General features: G+C 40.0%; 1 protein-coding gene across 16 annotated transcripts in view; it reads right to left on the bottom strand.

Moving 5' to 3' along the window:
- Window positions 1-15,782, bottom strand: part of LOC147356181 (uncharacterized) — a 252,719-nt gene that overhangs the window by 194,385 nt on the left and 42,552 nt on the right. For 6 of the 16 annotated variants that reach the window (XR_015142688.1, XR_015142687.1, XR_015142689.1 and 3 more), the window contains exon 2: window positions 9,335-9,415. The exons of 9 other annotated variants lie outside the window; for them this stretch is intronic. The gene's annotated coding sequence lies outside the window, so the exon portion shown is untranslated. Of the gene's footprint in view, window positions 1-5,963; window positions 5,995-9,334; window positions 9,416-15,782 lie in introns of those variants that run through there. One more of the 16 variants, XR_015142690.1, reaches the window with a different exon arrangement.

Below are 15,782 nucleotides of genomic sequence, written 5' to 3'. Positions count from 1 at the left end.
AGTGTACAAAAAGAATGAGATATGTCAGAGGGACACAAGAACCAACGGCAAGGAACTCCAAACAGCCAAAGTTTGAACAATGAAAGAAAAAACCAAAAAGAAGAGGGGAAGAAAGGAAGACAGGAAAAGAGAAAGTGTTGGATTTATAAGCCATATTAGTAAAATTAATATCCAGGAGTCCCTACAGACTATAAATACTTGAATAAATAAATAAACTGGGGATACAGGATATCTCTTATCAGAAAAATTCCCACTAATAAATGTAAAAATAAAGAAGGAATTAGAAAATTACCATGATCCCAACACAACAGTAATATCTGTTACAGACAAGCTCCACCAATGGATACTAACATTGTTGGGCAAAAGTTTGATGAAAAAGATATTACTCCACTCTCAAAATTTCTCCCCCACTATCATTATCAATTTCCAATGCATAAATAATAACTTTACGGTGGAAATCCAGCAGACACCACCTTAACCAAGTGATGAAAATTGTTACTGGGATGCGCTGAGAAGGATGCAACATCACTGGTGGGATTTTTGTTGAACAAGCACAACCTTATTCTAATGACAGAACATCAGACAAACCCCAAATGAGAGAGAGATTCTGCAAAACATCTCAACAATACTCATCCAAATCGTCAAGTTGATGAAAGATGCAGAAATAATGTGTCACAGGTTGCAGGAGACTAAGGAGCCGGATGTACTGAGCGCAGGTGAAGTTCCTGATAGGGTTCTTGGACAAGAAAAGGATATTTTGATGACAGGGAAACTGGCGAAATCTGAACCACAACTCTGTGTTGATCAGAGGGGTATCAGTGTTCATTCCTTGATTTTGATCATTGATTTTATCACTATACCGTGGTTACATAAGTTACTGACATCAAGAAAAGCTTAGTGAAAAGTGTATGTGAACTAGACACAATTTTTGCAATGTTTCTGTAAACCTAAAATGTTTAGGCTTTTTAAGAAGATATTAGGGAGAGAGAACCATTTCTTAACTGCTACATGAGAAGCAGGATTCAAAAGAGAAGAATCCTGGAGATAAAGTAACACAGCAAAGCAACACAGCGAAAGGAACTACAAACGCAAAATGGAACTACCCATGGAAGACACAGTCTAACAACTGTTATTCCTTCGAAGAAACTTCCAACCCATAAGCAGTGGCTGATCTGGATCCTTAACTCCTATCAGAGGAGTACAGAAGTAAGAGTCTTTGGAGATCAAAGCATGTGCCATTGATGTCTACTCAAAAGCTATTGAGGGTTCATGAGGAAATATATTCAGGAAGAGCTCAATTTGGTGACTGATAAATAAGTGGGGCTCAGTAAAGTCTTGGAGAAGGCAATGGCACCCCACTCCAGTACTCTTGCCTGGCAAATTCCATGGACGGAGGAGCCTGGTAGGCTGCAGTGCATGGGGTCACTAAGAGTCTGGCACGACTGAGCAACTTCACTTTCACTTTTCACTTTCATGCATTGGAGAAGGAAATGGCAACCCACTCCAGTGTTCTTGCCTGGAGAATCCCAGGGACAGAGGAGCCTGGTGGGCTGCCATCTATGGGGTCGCACAGAGTCGGGCATGACTGAAGCGACTTAGCAGCAGCAGTAAAGTCCCGTTCCTGAAAGGCCAGAGGTGGGTTATGCCTATCCCCTGCCCTCACATGTACACAGAAGAGACAGAACTCCTGTTCCACCGCCCAGGAAGGAGCAAGCGTTGTTGTTGTTTAGTCGCTGGGTCGTGTCTGACTCTTTGCGACCCCAAGGACTGTAGCCCACCAGGCTCCTCTGTCCATGGGATTTCCCAGGCAAGAATACTGGAGTGGGTTGCAATTTCCTTCTCCAGGGGGTCTTCCAGACTCAGGAATAGAACCCACGTCTCCTGCACTGACAGGCAGATTCTTTGCTGCTGAGCCACCTGGGAAGAAGCTCCAAGTGGGTAGAAGGGAGAGAAGAAGAAGAAAGGGAACTCTTGTTCTACTATCCAGGAAGGATCAATAGGAATGAAGTTTCAAGTCTCTTCTCTGAGTGTTGAAGTCACAGAGTGATTAATGAGACCGGGCCATAAAACCAGTGAGCTGCTCAAAAGCAAGACAGACTCCTTTATTTCTCACTCACTATGGGCTGCCTGCTTCAAAAGTCTATAAAACAAACACATTTTTAAAACCCCTGGCTTCCTCCTCCATGCGGTAAGCAAAGAGATATCTATTTGGCTTCTGGCCCGCCTAAAGCTTTCTGTCTGCAGGTAACTGGGTAAACCAGAATAGCACAGGTCCCAGGGTCATTTCTCAATGGCCACTCTCAATTTGGTCCCTTACTAAAAAGCACTGCTCTAAGAAACAGATTAATGAACTGTTGTTTGGTACTTTGATAACATTTATATTTTTATCCCTGGTCTTGTCTTTATGGACATACTCAGTGGACTTTGGAAGTGAACAGAAAAGGAGGGATGAAATCTAGGCGTTAAGCCTGACCCTAAACTTTCTAACATTCTATTATCTTCATAGAGAGTTGGATTTAGGGTAATTATAATGTGATCTTTGTCAACAAAGATTTCCTGAATTCTAACCATGCCTGAATTGTCAACTGGAGCTCTCTTTCATGAAACAAACAATAAAATCCAAGGGCAGAAGCTCTACTCTATTGAAAGAATGATTTAAATTCTAATCAACTCTGGCTGCCAGAGTAAGAGAGGGAACTAAAAAACATATTATAAGAATCTTGTAGTAGCTCCGCTTTGGTGGTAGATACATCAATGAAGTGATCATCAGCCCAGGGACTGGTACTCCGTTAGGCTTCCTTTCCCCAAAGCCTGCTACTTATATAATACTTTAAATATTTATTAAACCATCAAGAGTACTATAAGATCATGTGACCAAATGTGGTATAAACAATATGGTGTAAGAAGTCAAAGAAAGAAAAAATCAGCATTGCCAATCATATGTGAGGACAGCTTCAGGAGGATGTGAAAACTATGATAGGTTCTGGAGGATTTATATTTGTCATGTTCAAGACAAGTGGAAGTCAAAAAATGGTGTGCTTGGAGAGGGTGTGGAGAAAAGGGAACCCTCTTACACTGTTGGTGGGAATGCAAACTAGTACAGCCACTATGGAGAACAGTGTGGAGATTCCTTAAAAAACTAGAAACAGAACTGCCTTATGATCCAGCAATCCCACTGCTGGGCATACACACCGAGGAAGTCAGAATTGAAAGAGACACGTGTACCCCAATGTTCATCGCAGCACTGTTTATAATAGCCAGGACATGGAAGCAACCTAGATGTCCATCAGCAGACGAATGGACAAGAAAGCTGTGGTACATATACACAATGGAGTATTACTCAGCCATTAAAAAGAATACATTTGAATCAGTTCTAATGAGGTGGATGAAACTGGAGCCTGTTATACAGAGTGAAGTAAGCCATAAAGAAAAACACCAATACAGTATACTAACGCATATATATGGAATTTAGAAAGATGGTAACGATAACCCTGTATGCAAGACAGCAAAAGAGACACAAATGTATAGAACAGTCTTTTGGACTCTGTGGGAGAGGGAGAGGATAAGATGATTTGGAAGAATGGCGTTAAAACATGTATAATATCATATATGAAATGAATCGCCAGTCCAGGTTCGATGCAGGATACAGGATGCTTGGGACTGGTACACTGGGATGACCCAGAGGGATGGTATGGGGAGGGAGGTGGGAAGGGGGTTCAGGATGGGGAACACATACATGTACACCCGCGGCGGATTCATGTTGATGTATGGCAAACCCAATACAATATTGTAAAGTAATTAGCCTCCAATTAAAATAAATAAATTTATATTTTTTAAAAAAATGGTCTGCCAGGCCAGATTAATGGCCCCACAAAGATGTCCATGTCCTAATACTGGAACTTGTGAATATGTTACCTTACATGGCAAAGGGATTTTGCAGATGACGTGATTAATATTATAGACTTTGGGACAGCGAGATTATCCTAGATTATTCTGGTAAAACTAATCTAGTCACACGAGTCCTTAAAAGCAGAAGAGGAAAGCAGAAAGATTGATTCAAGGAGATGAGAAGACAGAAGCAGCAGCAGGAGAGATCTGAAGCTTGAGAGGGACTTGACTTTCTGCTTCTGGCTCTGAAGGTAGGAAAGGTGCCACAAGCCAAAGAATGCAGGTGGCTCCTAGAAGGAGCTTCAGCTGACCATCAGCAAGGAAAGAATCCTTAATCCTACTATTGCAAGGAACTGAATTCTGCCAACAACCTAATGATCCTGCAGGTAGAATCTTCTCCAGGACCTCCAGAAAAAAAAAAATGTAGCCCTGCTGACACCCAGATTTAGTCCAATGATACCCATATAGAACTTCTGACCTACAGAACTATAAAATAATAAATTTGTGCTACTTTAAGCTGCTAAATTGATCATTTATTACAGCAAAAATAGAAAACTAATTAACATGGGCACACTCCCAGAGCTTGCTTGGGGAACCTCTTTCAAAATCATTATTTCTATTTAGGTCTTATGCCCATTTTTTGATTGGGTTGTTTGTTTTTTATATTGAGCTGCATGAGATGCAGAAAAACAAATATCATATATTAATGCATATATGTGGGATATAAAATAATGGTATAGGTGATCTAATTTGCAAAGCAGAAATAAGAGAAACAGATATAGAGAAGAAATACATGGATACTAAGGAGCAAATGGGAGTGGGGGAAGCAATTGGCAGACTAAGATTGACACATATACATATTGAGACTCTGTATAGATAACTAACGAGAACATACTGTATTGCATGGGGGACTCTACTTAATGCATTATGGTGGCCTGAGTGGGAAGGAAGTCCAAAAGGAAGGGGATACATTGTGTGGACATGTATCTATTTGCAGTCTTTCCAGGTGGCTCAGAGGTAAAGAATTCACCTGCCAATGCAGGAGACTCAGGAGATTCGAGTTAAATCCCTAAGTCAGGAAGATGCCCTGGAGTAGGAAATGGTGACCTGCTCCAGTATTCTTGCTTGGAAGATTCCATTGACTGAGGAGCCTGGCAGGCTACACAGTCCTTGGGGTCACAAAGAGCTGGACACGACTAAGACACAGATGCAGATATGTATGTGTATGGCTGATTCATTCTGCTGTACAGCAGAAACGAATGCAAGATGGTGAGGCAACTATACTCCAATAAAACTAAAGGCAGAAAAAAAATGTAATCTACTTATTTCTTATGGGCTACACAGCCCATTAGGAACACCATGAAATGTGACTATATTTACACTGCCCCAGCTGAGAATCCTCAAAGTGGCTGCCATGGACTTAGCCCACCTCTAGATTCCTGACATATAGGTCTCCATGCCCTGAAATATGTAGCCCTAATACCTTGAGTGGAATTCAATGAACAGAGAAAGGATATCTGACCAAAGGCAACCAAAATAGTTTACCAGATGTTTAGCAGGTGAACCAGAAGCATGCTCTATTCCATGATGAATGGGTGATAGAATCAAATCCTCTACTCAACCCCAAAAGAGTCATCAGACAGACAGTTGTTAGACAGAAAAAGGAGACAAAGAAAGAAAAGTAGTAAAAATAAGTTATTCAGAAGATAACAGAAGGCACGACTACAAGCCACAAGTTAGCAGAAACCCTGCAATTAAAGGGGGGAAAAGAAGGGAACATAGGAACTCATGTGATAATAGTAACAGCTGTAGAAGCACAGTCTCCAGACTTGTTCAGGAGAAAGGAAGCAAAAACTTCTGCTGTTGAGGAGACACAGAAGGAATAAGATGGCATGAACAGTGTTGCACTTGAACAAACTTCTAGATCCTATGAGCCTTCTGTGAAAGCTTCCCACTGTTCATCTCCTATTCCATGCATTCTTGCAAGAAGACTTGTTTCTCCTTAGGTGACCTGACATCTCTCTTACCTTGCAACTTGAAAGAGCTGAACCAGCTCACAGGTTCGCATGACTCACCTTATTACTTCCTGAGGGTGACCTGTCCTGCCAAATGAAAAGAGATTTATTTCTCTGTGACAACCTAGAGGGGTGTGAAGGGGTGGGAGGTGAGAGGGAGGTTCAAGAGGGAGGGGATATATGTATACCTATGGCTGATTCATGTTGATGTATGCCAGAAACCAACACAATATTGTAAAGCAATTATCCTCCAATTAAATAAATTTAAAAAAAATAAAAAGAGATTTATTGTAAGGGCCTCTTGACTTCCCACATCTGTAGATTTCATTTATTGTTGTCCTTCAGGTTATTTATTGAGAAATTGGCTATGATTTCCCAGAAACTACCTGATAACCAGCTATTCAAAATACCAGAAGTGAGCAGAGCCAGATTAGATGAGCAGGAAATCAAAAACTTCCCTTAATCCTACACAGAAGTATCATTTAGCAGTTAACTATATGTATAATCATAATCTAATATTTTCAGTCATTTCATGGTTAATAGTTCTTTTTCCCTTATAACAATATAAATTTTGAGAAAGAATTTCTATGCTATTTCAACCATGTAGAATGCTTAGTTATATACCTAATAAATGTTCATTAGTTCATTACCTTGGGGACTTTTGACAGAATCATGTTGTTTATCAGAAAGATGATGAAAACCTTCACAGCATAATCAAAGGCCATCTGTATTCTCTTTCTACCTCTACTACTCTCCCTGCCCAACCTTCATGAAAGAATCCTCTGCTGAAGAGTCCAAACATGCAAGAATAATACCCTACCAATAGTAGACACTGGACTAACTACCTGAATATGTGTTTCTAATAACAAATGGGTAGGTAGAGAGATGATGGTATGACCATGGTTTCCTATGTTTAGCTATGGGTAAATATAACTACCATTTGCTGAACAGCTGTGTAGCTGGCCCACAGTCACGCATTATGACTAACTTTCACAAGAACTTCTGTGAAAGTTCACTTCACTTGAGAGGTGAAGAGCCGGAGCTGAGAGGGACTTCGTTGCTTCTCCAAAGCATTCAGCAATGAAAGGCAGAGTGGATATTCCCAAGCCATTACATTCTAACATCCTCATGCCTTCCACTCCCTTCTTTACTGATTTTAAGAATGTAAGTAAACAGATCCTGATTATCTCAGGAAGGGGGCAAGCAGGGTTATGACCTCACTTTAGTCTGCCAAGTTTAACTGAAGGTCAGTGGTCTGTGCCATAGTTTCACGGAGAAAAGGTTTGTACTGGGACGTGGCGCCACCTGTCGGTTAATCCATGAAACTGGTGACGCAGGTATTCAAGTTTCACCCCCACACCCACACCCCCATGTGAGAGTTCTTTTTTTTTTTTTTTTTGCTGTTTTTTTTTTTTTTTTCCTTTTTTTTTTTTATTCTTCCAATTTTATTTTATTTTTAAACTTTACATAATTGTATTAGTTTTGCCAAATATCAAAATGAATCCGCCACAGGTATACATGTGTTCCCCATCCCGAACCCTCCTCCCTCCTCCCTCCCCATACCATCCCTCTGGGCCGTCCCAGTGCACCAGCCCCAAGCATCCAGCATCATGCATCGAACCTGGACTGGCAACTCGTTTCCTACATGATATTTTACATGTTTCATTGCCATTCTCCCAAATCTTCCCACCCTCTCCCTCTCCCACAGAGTCCATAAGACTGTTCTATACATCAGTGTCTCTTTTGCTGTCTCGTACACCGGGTTATTGTTACCATCTTTCTAAATTCCATATATATGCCTTAGTATACTGTATTTATGTTTTTCCTTCTGGCTTACTTCACTCTGTATAATAGGCTCCAGTTTCATCCACCTCATTAGAACTGAGAGTTCTTTAAAAACAGGAGCCGTATGAAGAACCTGACTCTCAGCCCCATTCCTTTCCACCTCCAGCCTCCCGAGTCTGTATCCAACCAGCTGGTGCTACACAAAAATTACTGAATTTAGAAATCAGTCCCTGTTCTCCCACTCACTACTAAGAACCCTGAGGAGGTGAGTTAATTTCCTTGAGTTTGAATTTCTCACTCATAAAATTAAATGATACCTTCCTACATTTCAAGTTTATTGTAAGGATCAAATGAGATAATGTAAAATAAAGTATGGTGTAAACAATAACATTCTACAGGCCTTAGGTTATTGCCACACTTTATTGGGACCTACACTATTTTCCATTTAAAGTGTGACTTAGTTGAGAGTTCCTCATGTGCAGTGGACGTGTCCCTCCACCACTGGATCGCAGATTCCCTGATTTTATTCCTGTCTGCCTGTGTCAGAGTAATCTCTGTATGTAACAGTCTCTTCTCCTGGATTACAAATTCCCAAGGATTGGGCAGACCATATCAATCTTTATATACTCATGGTGCACAGCCTGATGTCGCAGGAGTTCAAATATGTATTTAAATTTCCTCAATAATCATGTGGTATTGAATGAGAATCATCTGTGAAATGCTTCATTAAAAGAAGAGAGATGACTTTTAATTAAAGGTAATATTGAGAGAGGCAAAGGAGGGAAAGTGGATTTTAAACAGGCACAGGCACAAAATCTTGTGTAAAAGAACAGAGGGTAGAAATGCTGATTGCTGGGTGCCAATAATCCCCTGAGAATTGTCAAGATTTTTTTTTTTTTTTCAAAATTCTTTCACGAAACAGTCTGCAGGACAGAGATGTTAAATGACTTACCCCTAAGTTATAATGTACAAATCAGGACAGGAACATATTTTTCTTGATTTTCCACCCAATATTCTTTAACTATATCACATCACCTCACCACATGGAAAGAGCTCAGATAATCACAATGCATATGTATATATACACACATATTTTACATATATATAGTTTGTCAGACTCCTATTCACACTTCAAAACCCACCTCAAATGTCACTTTTTGAAAAGCCTTTCATGACGCCCTCAAGTAGAGGTCATGGCATCATTCTCTGTAATCCTATGAGAAAAAGCAACCCATTTTCTATTTACAGGGCTTTCTTCCCTCGCCCCTCCCCGCCACCACTTAAATTGTTTGTATGCTATCCTGCAATTTAACACAATGTTTGGCACATATTGGAGAAGGCAATGGCACCCCACTCCAGTACTCTTGCCTGGAAAATCCCATGGATGGAGGAGCCTGGTGGGCTGCAGTCCATGGGGTCGCTAAGAGTCAGGCACGACAGAGCGACTTCACTTTCACTTTTCACTTTCATGCATTGGAGAAGGAAATGGCAACCCACTCCAGTGTTCTTGCCTGGAGAATCCCAGAGGCAGGAGAGCCTGGTGGGCAGACGTCTATGGGGTCACACAGAGTCGGACATGACTGAAGTGACTTAGCAGTAGCAGTTGGCACATATTAGAGGACCAAGAATAATGAATGCATACTTACTCAATGCTGTTCTGGGCATAGCTGCCTTCTGGGAACTTACTGTTGATATAAGGCATGATGTTCTCTTTTACCTAGTTATATCTAGGGAAGTATAAAAAAAAGAAAGTGATGGAAAAATAAGTATCGTGATTTAAAAGATTAACCAAGACTCTGAACAGCACTTAGAAATTGCCCATTTTTAGAATGTTAAACATCAGTCAACAGTGAAGAACTCTAACAGAATCAGACCATAAATGTTATCTAGCGGACAAATGTGGGAGTAGGGGGTTCAGGCTCTGGAGTTTGGGGTTCAAATCCTAATTTATTTTCTATGAACTTACATATGTGACTTCAATTCTCTAGGCCAAAATCTATTACCTTTGGTCTCCTTTTTAAAAATCTTATTAGCAAACCATATTCAGGCTCACTCCTTTTACCTTATAAGCATATTCTTAACAAAAAGCCTAGCGATCCCTTTAACATGTAAGATATTCTGTGCAAAGCCCCGAGTTGCACTCTTGGGGGTGGGGGCTAGGGGACAGAACTATCTAGACAGTCCCAGGCAAAAGCAGAGCTTTATCATTACTCTGAAATCCCTGATGTGAAAAAGTCTGGATTCGAAGCCTATCCATTTTCACATGAAATTCTACCATTGACTATTTCAACATGATAAAAGGATTCCTTAGAGTTACTAAATATAATTCAGTTCAGTTCAGTTCACTCAGTCGTGTCCGACTCTTTGTGACCCCACAGACTGCGGCACGCCAGGCTTCCCTCTCCATCACCAACGCCCGGAGTTTACTCAAACTCATGTACATCGAGTCGGTGATGCCATCCTACCATCTCATCCTCTGTCACCCCCTTCGAATATAATTGGTTATTAAAATGAATTCAAATGTTTTCACCTGTTTGTAGAAGTTTCTAGTTGATGATTACTGTCAAGAATTTGAAGCAACTGTCCTTAAAAAAAAATCTGGTCAGAAATTATGTTTCAAGCCTAAAATCTGATGCCAAAATTATATGGTCATAGAAATGAGCTCATGTCCCTTATTTAAAACATGCCAAGAGCAGATGCAAACTATTATACCAGGCTGGTGCAAAAGTAATTGCGGTTTTTGCACTGCTGAAATTTGCCATTTGATACTTGAATACATTCTTAAATAAATGTGGTTATGTTTTATATGTCATTTTAATGTGCATTTCTCACTTTATGCTTTTTTGCTAATGACTTATTATTTGGTTATTTTATCTGTATGTGTATTTCCATTTATATGATTGTGGAAATGAAGTTAAATGATGAGCAAATTTGAGCAAATTTCTTATCTGAGTTCAAAATGGGTCATAAAGCAGTGGACACAACTCACGTCAACAATGCATGTGGCCCAGGAACTGTGAATGAACTTACAGTGCAGTGGTGGTTTAAGAAGTTCTGCAAAGGAGACGAGAGCCTTGACGGTTAGCATAGTGGCTGGCCATCAGAAGTTGACAAGAACCAATTGAGAGCAATTATCAAAGCTGATCCTCTTGCAACCGCATGAGAAGTTGCCAAATAACTCAATGTTGACCATTTTACGGTCATTCAGCATTTGCAGCGAACTGGAAGTTGAAAAACCGGGTGCTCCATTGGCAGACCGAAAATCAAAAAAATCGTCATTTTGAAGTGTCTTTTCTTATTGTACACAACAAAGAACCATTTCTCAATCAGACTGTGATGTACGACAATAAGTGACAACCAGCTCAGTGGTTGGACTGAAAAGAAGCTCCAAAGCACTTTCCCAAGCCAAACTTGCACCAAAAAAAGGTCATGGTTACTGTTTGATGGTCTGCTGCCCGTCTGATCCACTACAGCTTTCTGAATCCCTGCAAAACTCAGCAAATTGATGAGATGCACCAAAACTCCAATGCCTGAAGCCAATACTGGTCAACAGAAATGGCCCAATTCTTCTCCACAACAACACCTGACCGCATGTTGCACAATCAGTTCTACAAAAGTTGAACAAATTGGGCTACAAACTTCTGCCTCATCCACCATATTCACCTGACCTCTTGTCAACTGACTACCACTTTTTTAGGCTTCTCAACAACTTTTTTCCAGGGAAAATGCTTCCACAATCAGCAGGAGGCAGAAACGCTTTCCAAGAGTTCACCAAATTCCAAAGCATGGATTTTTATGCTACAGGAATAAACAAATTTATTTCTCGTTGCCAAAAATGACTGTCATGGTTCCTATTTTGATTAATAAAGACGTGTTTGAGCCTTGCTGTTTTTTTGTCGTTGTTGTTCAGTTGCTCAGTCGTGTCTGACTCTTTGCAACCCCATGGACTGCAGCACACCAGGCTTCCCTGTCCTTCACCATCTCCCGGAGCTTGCTCAAACTCATGTCTATTTTGTCCGTGATACCATCCAACCATCTCATCCTCTACCATCCCCTTCTCCTCCTGCCTTCAATCTTTCCCAGCATCAGGGTCTTTTCAGCTCTTCGCATCAGGTGGCCAAAGTATTAAAGCTTCAGCATCAGTCCTTCCAATGAATATTCAGGGTTGATTTTCATTAGGATTGACTGGTTGGATCTCCTTGCTGTCCAAGGGACTCTCAAGAGTCTTCTTCTCCAACACCACAGTTCAAAAGCATCAATTCTTTGGCGCTCAGCTTTCTTTATGGTCCAACTCTCACATCCATACATGACTACTGGAAAAACCACAGCTTTGACTATCCAGACCTTTGTTGGCAAAGTAATGTCTCTGCCTTTTAAGCCTAGTTATAATGATTTAAAATTCACAGTCTGAAACCACAATTACATTTGTACCAAGCTAATATATGCAGGATCGACAGACAACAAGGTCCTATTGTATACCACAGGGAACTACATTCAATATCCTGAGATAAACCATAATAGAAAAGAACATGAAAAAGAATATACATATGTATAACAGAATCACTTTGCTGTACAGCAGAAATTAACATAATATCGCAAATCAACCATACTTCCCTAAAATTGAAAAAATAAAATGGGACAAGATTTATTGTTTTTATTTTAAAAGTCCTTGTTCTTTTGTTTTTATTTTTCTTCTAATAGTTACATGCTGCTGCTGCTAAGTCGCTTCAGTAGTATCCAACTCTGTGCGACCCCATGGACTGCAGCCTACCAGGCTTCTCCGTCCATGGGATTCTCCAGGCAAGAACACTGGAGTGGGTTGCCATTTCCTTCTCCAATGCATGAAAGTGGAAAGTGAAAGTGAAGTCGCTCAGTCGTGTCTGACTCTTAGCGACCCCATGGACTGCAGCCTACCAGGCTCCTCCATCCATGGGATTTTCCGGGCAACAGTACTGGAGTGGGGTGCCATTGCCTTCTCCCAATAGTTACACAACACAGGTAAAATATAATAACTTGTTTTCCACCAAGCCCCATTATAGATATTCCCAAATCCCCTTCAGTTTTCTCAAGTCTGTATGCAAGTATTGTCAATTGCTATGCATGCTACTACATAAAACAGTATTGGAAAGTTCTGGAGTAATGGTTAGGAGAGACTGAGACAGCAAGCTGGTTCAGATTCACATTTCAGTACCCATTAACTTGGACGAACCCTTTCTAAACCGTAGTTTCCTTATCTATAAAAATGAGGATAACAATAGCTACTCTATCCGTTTCTTGTGAGGACTACATGAGTGATGTGTGTAAATCACTTGGCACAGTGCCCAGTATGTAGTAATTGCTGTGACTGCAACCCCATGGACTATACAGTCCATGGAATTCTCCAGGCCAGAGTACTGGAGCGGGTAGCCTTCCCCTTCTCCAGGGGATCTTCCCAACCCAGGGATCAAACCCAGGTCTCCCACATTGTATGTGGATTCTTTACCAGCTGAGCCACAAGGGAAGCCCAAGAATACTGGAGTGGGTAACCTACCCCTTCTTCAGTGGATCTTCCCAACCTAGGAGTCGAACCAGGGTCTCCTGCATTGCAGGGGGATTCTTTACCAGCTGAGCTTTGAGGGAAGCCCACTGTAATTGCAGTAAATAACAACTATATCTCCACGAGAGTGGTGAGAAGTTATTGGTTGATGCTGATGAAAAGCCTCGAATTATAAAACTGATTTTGTATGTTAGTTCCTTAGACATCTTCAGATAACCAAAACTCTGACTCTCCTCTATCTGGAACTTTATGAAACACAGTTAAAAAAAAAAAAAAGCCACACACAGACTACAAGAACACAAGTTGAGAACCTTATTCCCCACATATTGTGCTGAATGTTCTCTTCAATGTATTAAACTGGGCTTGGTACTGAAATGGTCTCAGCAAACTTGCAGACATTTCAGGACACTAAATAGGATATCTTTAATTCAACCATGAAACCATGAAATGTAGCTTAAAGAACATATTTCATTTTACTCTGTCATTCTGCTCACTTTTCTCAGGGTTAAATATAGATAAGAAATAAAAATGGCATCATCACTCTATGAAAGAATCTCATGCATTTTTCATAGATGTATGACATTAATATACCTTGAGTATCCTGAGTCTGTTACTGGGGGGGTTTTTTAAGTTATATTTATGACATTCTACCATCTGCAAGTGAGATTCCAACTAGAAGGAAATATTTATATACACCAGGGAGTCATACATAATTTAATGCTGAAGCAGGAAAGAAGAAAGAAAGTGTTCCAGCATGTAGTACAACATCCCTTACAAGGATATATATCTGAGTAGGAGTTGAAGATCAAAGAATTTTCTTCTTGAGCAACACCAGATATTAAGAATAAGAATAAATTTAATTTGGATTTTTTCCATTGACTATTCCCTAGAAAATCAGGACTTACTTTACGACTGAATTAAGGGATAACACTGAAACTTTCCTTGGAATATATACAGAGAATTTTTTATATTGCACATATATTTTTCAGCTCCAATAAAGTCTAGTAACAGAACAGATTGATACATGTTATCTGTGTAATAAACTCAAACAAATTTTGGCAATAATCTCGGACTTTCTAAGAGTCAACATTAAGTACATTTGTTGCAACACTGGACAATATATTTACACTCCTAGTGCCTCATATTCATTGCTTTATTGGAAATTGATGTTATCTGAGATTTTATAGTTTTTTCTATTTTTGATTTTGCAATTCATAGTACTTGTTAACAGCATGAAAATTATAAATTAAACATTTGAGACTATATGATAATATATAATGCAGCAATTTAATTTATGACACAAGGAACCCAAACCTGGTCCTCTGTGACAGCTTAGAGGGATGCAAGGAGGAGGGAGGCGGGAGGGAGGTACAAGAAGGAGGGGACATATGTATACCTATGGCTGGTTCACGTTAATATATGGCAAAAACCATCACAATATTATAAAGTAATTATCCTACAACTAAAAATAAAATATAAATAGTTATATATATATATATATATATATATATATATATAAACACAGCAATTTAGCAATGAAAATATGTCGGTACAAAAGGACAAAGATATTAATTAAATAATGCTAAGTGAAAATGGGATGCAAATTTTTCTATAAACTGGGATTAAAACTAGTAAAATGATGTATGTTTTATAGCAATAAAGACACTGATGGTCATTAATGCTGTTTATAAATATTCCAATCTTTTCCTCCTAGATATACAGTAAGTGTATTAGAACTGCTGTAATAAAGTATCAAAAACTGAGAAGCTTCAAACAACAGAAATCTATCATGTTCTGGAGGCCGGAAGTCTAAAATTCAGGTGTCAACCAGGTTGGTTCCTTCTGAGAGCTGTGCAGGAGACTCTCGCCCAGCTTCTGGTAACCTCAGGCACATCCTGGCTTGTAGTTAATATTCTCCCTGTGTTTTCACATAATCCTTCCTCTACACATACTTTATCTCTGCCCAAATTTCTCCTTTTTAAAAGGACATCAGTCATATTAGATTACAGCCCATTCTAATGACTTCATTGTAATTTGATTATCTGTGTAAAAACCCCATTTCCAAGTAAGGTCACATTCACGGGTTCTGGGGGTTAGAGCCTCAACATCTGTTGAGGAGTGGTATTCAACCCACAACAGAAGGACAGCATTTCCCCACCCACTCTGAAGTTAGGCCTGATTATGTGACTTATAACGACCAATCCAATGTGAGGGTGTCATTCCAGCACACGATTCTATACACCCCTTTCTTGCCTCAGCAACCATCCAAGGATGTGCTCAGATGGCTTCCCCATTAGCCTGACGCCCTAAGACATTATAAGGCTCCAACCCCTTTGGCTGCTATGAACAAGAAATAAATTTCCCCCATGTCAAGTCATTGGGATGTCAGAGCTGTCTGTCACTACATCATAACTGAACCTGTACAGATAGATATAAAAATTGGAACCTAAGTAGAATGTACTGTAGTAGTACTATAATGTAGTACATTATATAATGAACACCGGGAGAAGGCAATGGCACCCCATTCCAGTACTCTTGCCTGGAAAATCCCATGGATG

Source organism: Bos grunniens, chromosome 16 (genome assembly GCF_055505025.1).
Source record: "Bos grunniens cultivar Pamir isolate PY7600 chromosome 16, Bosgru_T2T1.0, whole genome shotgun sequence".
Lineage (NCBI taxonomy): Eukaryota > Metazoa > Chordata > Mammalia > Artiodactyla > Bovidae > Bos > Bos grunniens.
This window is presented reverse-complemented; position numbering and strand designations above follow the sequence as displayed.